The sequence below is a fragment of the Lacerta agilis genome, chromosome 2 (assembly GCF_009819535.1).
Source record: "Lacerta agilis isolate rLacAgi1 chromosome 2, rLacAgi1.pri, whole genome shotgun sequence".
NCBI lineage: Eukaryota > Metazoa > Chordata > Lepidosauria > Squamata > Lacertidae > Lacerta > Lacerta agilis.
In genome coordinates, this window is record NC_046313.1 from 17,943,704 (window position 1) to 17,953,568 (window position 9,865).

At 42.3% G+C, this 9,865-nt stretch overlaps 1 pseudogene; it reads left to right on the top strand.

The window, feature by feature from the left end:
• The first annotated feature begins 9,532 nt into the window (after window positions 1–9,532).
• LOC117043058 lies at window positions 9,533–9,624 on the top strand (annotated as a pseudogene).
• Window positions 9,625–9,865: the final 241 nt, after the last annotated feature.

A 9,865-nucleotide genomic window follows, 5' to 3' on the forward strand; every position in this document is an offset into this window, starting at 1 on the left:
GGGTTTTTTTTTAATCTGCAAATTACTGCAAAATGTGGAGAACTGAATTTAAGATTAGAAAATGAGAAAACAATTTTGAGAGACCCCCCCCCCCAAAAAAAACTTACAGATCTATTCATCACTACTGGTGGCTCAAAAGGACTATGGAGCAGAGCCCAGAGATATATGTTTAAGATGTCCTCTACTACTCATCAAGACAAGTATTAGGCCACCACAGTGGCAGTCAAATTTCTGGGATCAAATGTCTCACAAAATATATGCGATAATTTGGGAGGGAAACACCAGAATAGGCATTGCTGAATTTATTTGTGGGGGAAAAGTCAGGAAATTTCAGGTTTCTCGTGGAAAATAAGCAAGAGCAGGAAATGCAGGATTTCCCTTGTTTCCCAGAATGTGGGAAAGAATCAGATAGGCTGGCTGTTTTCCAATCACTTGCCACCCTAATTCTGCTGAGGATGATGACAGATTTAGTATTCTGTGTAAGCACAGGTACGGCAAGTTCTTCACTAGAGATGGAAAGTTTTTCTAAAGACAACATACCGGTACATAACAGCAAATGCCGTCAAATGCTGCATCAGCAAACTGCATTGCACGCCGTGTTTGTGTGTGTGTGTGTGTGTGTGTGTGTGTGTGTTAAGTCTTCAGTTTTACTCCAACAACAGGTGAACTGATCAGTTTGCATTTCTTAGTAGACATAGTATTGATCTGATGTGTAGAGATCTTTCCTATTCTACTTTATTCAAGAGGGTTCTGGAAGCTTCTCTGTGTGAAACTTCATGATGTTTGGGTTATACCTTCAGAGAAGCTGAGTACAGCTGGTTTAAACTAGTTCTCTTATCTCGTCTGTCAAGGTCATGGTGACTATAAAAATATGCCAGAAGGAGCCTGGGTTTCACTTTCTATCTCAAGGCCATCTTTCCCCAGGGGTGCAAGGGGTGCGCCTGACTCTGGGGGGTGCCAAATGCATACCAGTCCCTCTTAATCGGCACCAGTGAAAAGCAACGGAGCGGAAGTCCCCACCCCTTCCTCTGTCGCTCTGTTACTCCGTAGCGTCAAACAAAAGCAGTTTTTTCTACTGCATCATGGTTATATGTGAGCGATTCCCCCTCACCCCAAAAAAGGGGTGCTGGGCAGATCTTAGCACCCCAGCAGCGCATATGCTAAAGATGGCCCTATCTCTCTTCCTTCTGGTGCAGTGTTCTGTATATAGTGTTAAGGTTTAGACCAGGGGTCAGCAACCTTTTTCAGCCGTGGGCCGGTCCACCGTCCCTCAGACCATGTGGTGTGCCAGACTATATTTTTTGGGGAGGGGGAATGAACGAATTCCTATGCCCCATAAATAACCCAGAGAAGCATTAAAACACACACACACACACACACACACACACACACACACACATTCTACTCATGTAAAAACACCAGGCAGGCCCCACAAATAACCCAGAGATGCATTTTAAATAAAAGGACACATTTTACTCATGTAAAAACATGCTGATTCCCAGACCATCCGTGGGCCGGACTGAGAAGGCGATTGGGCCACATCCGGCCCACGGGCCTTAGGTTGCCTACCCCTGCTTATTGCAAGTTATTGCAAGTTTGAGTTAAGTCTGCTGCAACTAGATTTCTTATGGACAGTACCAATCCTGAATGTATTGGATTTGTGACCATTGTGCTCTTCTGCCTTCAGCAGCAATAAAGCTCTGCTGGATGAAATACAATTGCCTCTGGTCTTATTTGGGGGGGGGAATCCTGCAGCGTGTGGGATTTGAACTGAGGACTTTATAGATCACGCAGTTTAGGAGCTAGGCTATGCCAGCTCTCTGGTTTATATTACGCTGATAAAACACGTGTATGGAATTATGAGAGGCGTTGGACATGGCAAAGCAATTGCACTCTCCTTTTGCCATTTACAAGACTTGTACGGAGCCCCTCGCATTCACCTTCTCAGGTTAGCAGTTTGGTCAAATCATGGTTTGACTGCCCTGTGTTTCCAAAAGAGTGCGTTGCATTTGTGCTAGAAGCCACTCAGCAGCTGTATTATATCCCTTGACCCAGGCCCTGGAGATTCTGTAATCTTCCAGTTCTGGCTTGTGCAGAATCGTTTCACAGTTGTTCGAAAGCATAGCTGTTCCACCCAATTGTCTTTAAAAATTAAATGCCACAGGAGTCAGAGCGTATCAAACACTTGTAGAGATAATTATCTGGAACACTGTCAGGGGTCCTTTCTACCAAGAACTCAGTTATCACTGGGTCTATTGTATTGTCAGGAAACTGTGGTCTAAGGGGTTCCTCACAGGCATATTCTAGATATGGAAATGATATATAATGAACGGGGGGGGGGGAGTGTTTAAAATAACTTTTATTTTAAAAAAACAAAACCAGAAGCTTTTTTATTAGGAATTGTAGGTACCAACAAACCAAAGGAGCAGAAAATACTTTTTATGTATGTGACAACAGCTGCACAGATTCTAGTAGACCAGAGATTGAAAGAAGAAAGAGGAATGGCAAACTAAGCTGCTGGACTGTGCCAAAACGGCAAAACTGACAGGAAAGCTCAGGAGCCAAGAAGACCAAAACTTCAAGAAATAATTTACCTAGGAAACCACTGTAAGCAGATGAAAACATTAGCAGGATTCTAACAACACTTGTAATGTAACAATTACTATGGACAATGTGGAGAGATACAAAATATTGGTTATGAAATGATATGCAGCTGTAAATGTTGACAGTAGGACCCATGGAGGGGAGGGGGGGGAGTTTCGAGATTCAGAGAAATCTCTCTATATGGATATGTATTTGATATTGTTGTATCTTTACACGTAAAATGAAATAAAAATTATATATAAAAATTATATATATTCAGGAAAAGGGTATATCTATCTATCTATCTATCTATCTATCTATCTATCTATATATATATCCTTTCCCTGAATTCTTTCTATTTTTCTTTTCTTTTTTAAAGGCAAAGATATAAAGGGAAACATGCAAGGCATATTCTACACAAGGCCGTCGCTGTGTTGAAATAAATAGCCGATTTGTGTCTTGTCAGTGTTTGTGGGTTCTGCGGTGAAATAATGACAAGATATAAATGTAAAGAGAGGAATTAAAATTAATATTTTTTTCAATGCAATTCTGTGCACGGTTGTTTGGAAGAAAGTTCCATTGTGTTCAGTGTGACATACTTCCTAGTAGGGGTGGGTGGATATATGTCAATTTGGGTTCTTTCATTTTCTCGTTTTACCAGTCTTAAAAGTCACTTCTCCACATTTCTGCATCAATTTGCAATTAAAAAAAAAAAAAAACCCTCATGAAAATTAACGAGCAGCTTAAAATGAATTTCTCCTAATAAACACATTTTTGCATTCCGTTTTGACTGATGTGCATATTTTTGCAAGTAATTCCCCCCATATAATGCATTTTTCTGTTATTTTCACTAATCTATTCATTTTTATGCACACTGTTACCACATATGGGCATATTTGTAAACCTTGTCTGGAGAACTGGATCGTAAAAATTTGGAGAAGTGTGAATTTTTAAGGGTGGGTGTATTTCACTCTGCACGGTGTTTCGGAACGTGTGGCTGATTTGCCTTCAACTGAAGCAGCTTGCGTGGAAATGATAAAACGAAATTAATGCAACACTAAGAACCGCAACATCACACCTCTAACATCCCCTAGCAGGAGAACAGCAGCAGCAGTGGTAATAAAACAGACGGTGATAAATTGCTTGTAGAAGTCAACCTGCTACAAGCAAAGAGAGGAGCAGGGAGTATAAACCTTGATTGTCCAGTGGCTGAGAATGTCCTAATTGGAGTCTGAGAACTTTTGCATTGTAATATGGTAGACCATAAACTTGACATGAGTCAACAGTGTGATGCAGCAGCTAAAAAAGCCAATGTAATTCTGGGCTGCATCAATAGGAGTACAGCATCTAGATCAAGGGAAGTAATAGTACCACTGTATTCCGCTCTGGTCAGACCTCACCTCAAATACTGTGTCCAGTTCTGGGCACCACAGTTCAAGAAGGATACTGACAAGCTGGAACGTGTCCAGAGGAGGGCAACCAAAATGGTCAAAGGCCTGGAAACGATGCCTTATGAGGAACGACTTAGGGAGCTGGGTATGTTTAGCCTGGAGAAGAGAAGGTTAAGGAGTGATATGATAGCCATGTTCAAATATATAAAAGGATGTCATATAGAGGAGGGAGAAAGGTTGTTTTCTGCTGCTCCAGAGAAGCGGACACGGGGCAATGGATTCAAACTACAAAAAAGAAGATTCCACCTAAACATTAGGAAGAACTTCCTGACAAAATAGAAAATTCTTTCCAGTAGCACCTTAGAGACCAACTGAGTTTGTTCTTGGTATGAGCTTTCGTGTGCATGCACACTTCTTCAGATACTTCTTCTTTCGTATCTGAAGAAGTGTGCATGCACACGAAAGCTCATACCAAGAACAAACTCAGTTGGTCTCTAAGGTGCTACTGGAAAGAATTTTCTATTTTGTTTTGACTATGGCAGACCAGCACGGCTACCCACCTGTAACTGGAACTTCCTGACAGTAAGAGCTGTTCGACAGTGGAATTCACTGCCAAGGAGTGTGGTGGAGTCTCCTTCTTTGGAGGTCTTTAAGCGGAGGCTTGACAGCCATCTGTCAGGAATGCTTTGATGGTGTTTCCTGCTTGGCAGGGGGTTGGACTGGATGGCCCTTGTGGTCTCTTCCAACTCTATGATTCTATGATTCTATGATTTATTTTCTAGGCAGCTAGTTCTTTGCAAAAAAAAAAAAAAGTATCAGCATTCTAAATTTGAATCTTTTGCACTACGGGTGGTGTCCCAGAGACTGTCCCATATTCACATTCCTGCACATACTGGGAACTGAATTGCAATTGCTAAATAGTTTGTCTCTCTTATTTCCAACCACCAGATGCAAAGAGCCAGCCCTTCAGTCCATGTTAACTGGTGTAGCCACTAGTCAGATGTCTGATTCATAAATTTAGCTTAAATGTCTTCTCTCTCTCTCTCTCCTCACCATGATCTGGAACTGATAGCTGGAAACTTCTTTTTATTGGCCACTTGTCAGCTCAAGATTATATATCACAAGGCCATGCACTATTAATGGGCCAGAAACCTGACATCTAAATCACAGGCATTTCCTCATCTAAGACATGTAGAGGGGAGCCTTAATCTTTGCTCGCAGTAAAAAGCGTCGGTTCTGTCGTGATGGCTTCCTAAGGGTGGGGTGGGGAGGTAAAGACATAGAAAATGCAAGGAGAAGCCTTCTGAAGGAGAAGGTGGAAAACACCACTTGCACAAGAAAGAAGAGCAGGGGATCAGCAGCACAAGGGACTCTCCAGATGGACATTTCGCTGCATTGTAAATATGCTGCTGCTGGCCATGATCCAGAAAGGAATGCACACACCTGGCGCTGGCCTTTTTGTGAGGCGGTTGCATAAGACAACAGATTCCAGAAGGCATGCCATTTCCCTGCCTTAATTTCATCACTCCCTCTTGTGTTTAAATACACACAGGTTTTGGATCAGGTTAGCCATATTGATTTGTATGCTCAAAACAAAATAAAAAATAAATAAAGAACTCCTTCCAGTAGCACCTTAGAGACCAACTAAGTTTGTTCTCGGTTTGAACTTTCGTGTGCAGGCACACTTCTTCAGATACATGCACACGAAAGCTCATACCAAGAACAAACTTAGTTAGTCTCTAAGGTGCTACTGGAAGGATTTTTTGATTTTATATTTTGTTTTGGCTATGGCAGACCAACACGGCTACCTACCTGTAACTGGAACTAACACATTCAGTTGATTTGAGATGTGAATTTGCAGAGAGGAGGGCTTTTAGGGGAAAACACTTTATCTTTGAATATACTTGTCACAAATTGTAGCTCTTACATTTCATGCCTTTTGGGACACTCTGTTTACAATTTTCTTCATACTGGAGCATGTGTATGGGTGGGCATGCCCGCATGTATTCTTAATACCTGCCAGCCAATTATAAACTTCAAACATTCAATAAAAGTGTTGTGAAACTTCCCCATTTTTTCTTATCCTTTACAAACTGCACATGCAGATACAACCAGTCCACTTGTGGACTTTCTTACACAAAATGACCAACATGGCTACCTATCTGTGATTTGTATGCTGTTGGTAGATTTTTGTCATTGTCTTGTTGGGCTGTGTATAATAATAATAATAATAATAATAATAATAATAATAATAATAATTTATTTGTACCCTGCCCATCTGGCTGGGTTTCCCCAGCCACTCTGGGCAGCTTCCAACAAAAATTAAAAATACATTAAAATGTCACACATTAAAAACTTCCCTAAACAGGGCTGCCTTCAGATGTCATCTAAATGTCAGGTAGTTGTTTATCTCTTTGACATCTGAAGGGAGGGCGTTCCACAGGGCTGGCGCCACTACCGAGAAGGCCCTCTGCCTGGTTCCCTGTAGCTTTGCTTCTCGCAGTGAGGGAACCGCCAGAAGGCCCTCGGCGCTGGACCTCAGTGTCTGGGCCGAACAATGGGGGTGGAGACGCTCCTTCAGGTATACTGGGCCGAGGCAGTTTAGGGCTTTAAAGGTCAACACCAACACTTTGAATTGGGCTCGGAAACGTACTAGGAGCCAATGTAGGAAAACAAAGACCACCACAGCCAACCACAAATGAACAACCACACCCTAGGCCAACCCCAACCTCTCTCACCACCAAAGGAACACGAGTGAAGAGCAACGCTGACACAAAACCCCACATAAATAGAAACATCCCCACTCGACCCCCTCCACTCATCTCCCCCCTCCACCTCTTTCACCCTTTTCTTCCTAATGTCTCGACAAATGAAACAGATTTTTAAAAAATTTTACATGGGGGGGGAGAATGAGAGAGAGAGACATTGCACATACTTTTGTAAATCAAGAAAATCTTTAATAAAAATACATTTTTTTTAAAAAATGCACACAGGTTTAAAGTGCTCTTTCAAAATACATCTTTGAAGATTCGTTCCCCCCCCCCCCAATTCACTAGGGTTGGGTTTGGCGACGGCCCGGTGTTGGCCACGGTAACTGTTCATAGTAAAAGTGCAGCTCTCCTAACAAAAGGAAAGCATCTCTGAGGGCTTTGCTCCGAAATCCCTCCACTCGGGAAGATGAAACTGAACACCTTTATTTTTATTTAAGAGAATGGCTACCATTGTTCTCCTGTTATTGCAGCGATTGATTTATACATAAAGTCGCTTAAAAAGGACACAGAAAATCTCCCACACGAGCAGGGGTTATAAAATAACCAATACAGGAGGCGGTTTTGTATCGTTAATCCGATAATGTGTTTTTGCTCTTGTGATGTTTCTATATTGTTTCCAGCCCATCTTTTTCGGTTAATGTCGCACACATGCACCGCACCGAAAGTAAATCTGAGCAATAAATCTTCTCTTCTGGGTTTTGATCAGCAAATCATCATATATAACGATGCCTGACACCATGTGATTTGCCTGCCATGTGGATTTATCGCAAGAGACGGGCTTTTTGCTCATTAAACAAATGCGGTTTGGACGGGCGGGGTGCTTTTCTTTAAGCTGCAAAACTATAATATCGCTTTTAATGGTCTGCGAGACATGTTTGAGCGACCCGGAATTTGCAAATTAAGTCTCTCTGCATCTTTGCGAGAGAGGGAGGGAGAGGCCAGAAAAAAAATGCTGCAGAAAGGCGAAAGGGTCTCAGACAGCTTTTCTTCCCTCACACCCCCATCCTCAACGCCAATTCCCATTGCAGGCATCACTTGGCATTGTGGTCCGCGGGTCAAGCTTCTGCCCTGTGTCAGCATGCTTTGGCTTCTTTCTGAGGGAAACTTGGCAGGATGGAAGGAAAACTGCATATCCTCAGTCCTGCCCCTGACAAGGGTATTCTTGGATGAAAGCTGCCTTCTTGGCCCAAAGATTTTAACACTACATCTATTTTGGTACCATGAATAAGAGCCCACTTGGCTTCTCCGCCACCATCTCATCCTTAAAACTGAGGAAAAGAAAAGAAAGCAAGGAGAAGCCGGGGGGGGGGGGAGAGATGCTAACTCATCGCAGTAATGAAAATCAAGGCAAATCTCCAAGGTTATGAAGCCAGAAAGGATTTAAAAATCCAGGACAAAGCTAGAGGAAACTAACCCAAAAAAAACAACACCTGGCATATTTTGGTGTGGTGCAGTGGTTAGAGTTCTGGACCAGGGCCAGAGTTCAAATCACCACTCAGTGATGAAGCTCACAGGCTGACCTTGAGCCAATCACTGCCTCTCAGCCTAAACTATTTCACAGATTAAAGGAGGAAGGGGAGAACCACAGACCCTCCAAGGGTCCCTATTTTCCAGGGACAGTCCCGGATTACAGAAGCCACCCCAGTTTCTGACTCGATCCCAGAATGTCCTGCTTTTCCTTAGGATGAAATGTTGGAGGGAATGGCAGACCTTCTAAATGTCCCTATTTTCCAGGAACGTCCCTGATTTAGAGACACCGTCCCTGTTTCTGATTTGATCCTGGAATGTCCTGCTTTTCCTTAGGATGTCCCTATTTTCATTGAATAAATATTAGGAGGGTATGGAGTTATCTGACCCCAGAGCTGTCTGAATGCAGCCCTGTATAGGGGAAGTTTTTGAAATGTTTAATGTTTTATTATGTTTTTATGTATGTTGGAAGCCACCCAGAGTGGCTGTGGCAACCCAGTCAGATGGGTAGGGTATAAATATTGTATAAATGTTGTTGTTGAATAGGACGTCCCTATTTTCACCAGGGAAATGTTGGAAGGTATGGAACCATGTGAACCACCTTGAGCTCCTTAGTGGAAAAAGATGGGATATAAATGCATTTTATACATATAAGATTGCATATGGAAATTGGAGAGGAATGAGGTTTGAAGTTACCCAAGCCACTAAGAACAAGCTTTACCCACATTTCAGAAATAAACACTGCAAAACCCCATGATGAAAACAAGACAAGGTCTCATGTGAAGAGACTGTCATTTCTGGAGACAGTCATCCATAGTAAAACATTTAGTGAGGAGCTAATAAGTTGCTTGGATCTGATCAGGAATGGATAGGCCCACTGGAGGGAGCAGGGAGGAAGAGCCAGTGTGGTGTAGTGGTTAAGAGCAGCGGACTCGTAATCTGGGGAACTGGGTTCGCTTCCCCGCTCTTCCACATGCAGCTGCTGGGTGACCTTGGGCTAGTCACACTTCTCTGAAGTCTCTCAGCCCCACTCGCCTCACAGAGTGTTTGTTGTGGGGGAGGAAGGGAAAGGAGAATGTTAGCCGCTTTGAGACTCCTTCGGGTAGTGATAAAGCAGGATATCAAATCCAAACCTCCTCCTCCTCCTCCTCCTCCTCCTCCTTCTTCTTAATTGCACTTTCTGAGAACACTATGCAAGCTGAAACAAAATTCACCCTTAGAAATTTGCACTTCTCTGAATTTTGCAAGGCAGTTTTCCAGTCATGTAAAGTGTACTAAAAAGGCACATACTAGAGTAACATTTGCATAACAGATGAATATGCTTTCTACAAAAGCACATATTGTAAAACTGTAATGATCCAGAGAAGATCCGCAAGTACGACACACAATATTGTGAAGAGTTTCGTATTTTTTCTGCATATGGGGGGGCGTATTGTTTCTGTTTGTGTATTGTAAACAATCCTGTGATCCTCAGATGAAGGGCATTATAGAAATTTTAATAATAATAATAATAATAATAATAATAATGGTGAAAATAGCATGCAAAAACGTTCTCCATGAGGGAATATTACTTTGCCAAAAATGTGTATATTAGACAAAATTGCATACAAACATGTGTTTATCTGGAGAAATGTATGCTAAAATGCTGGTGAA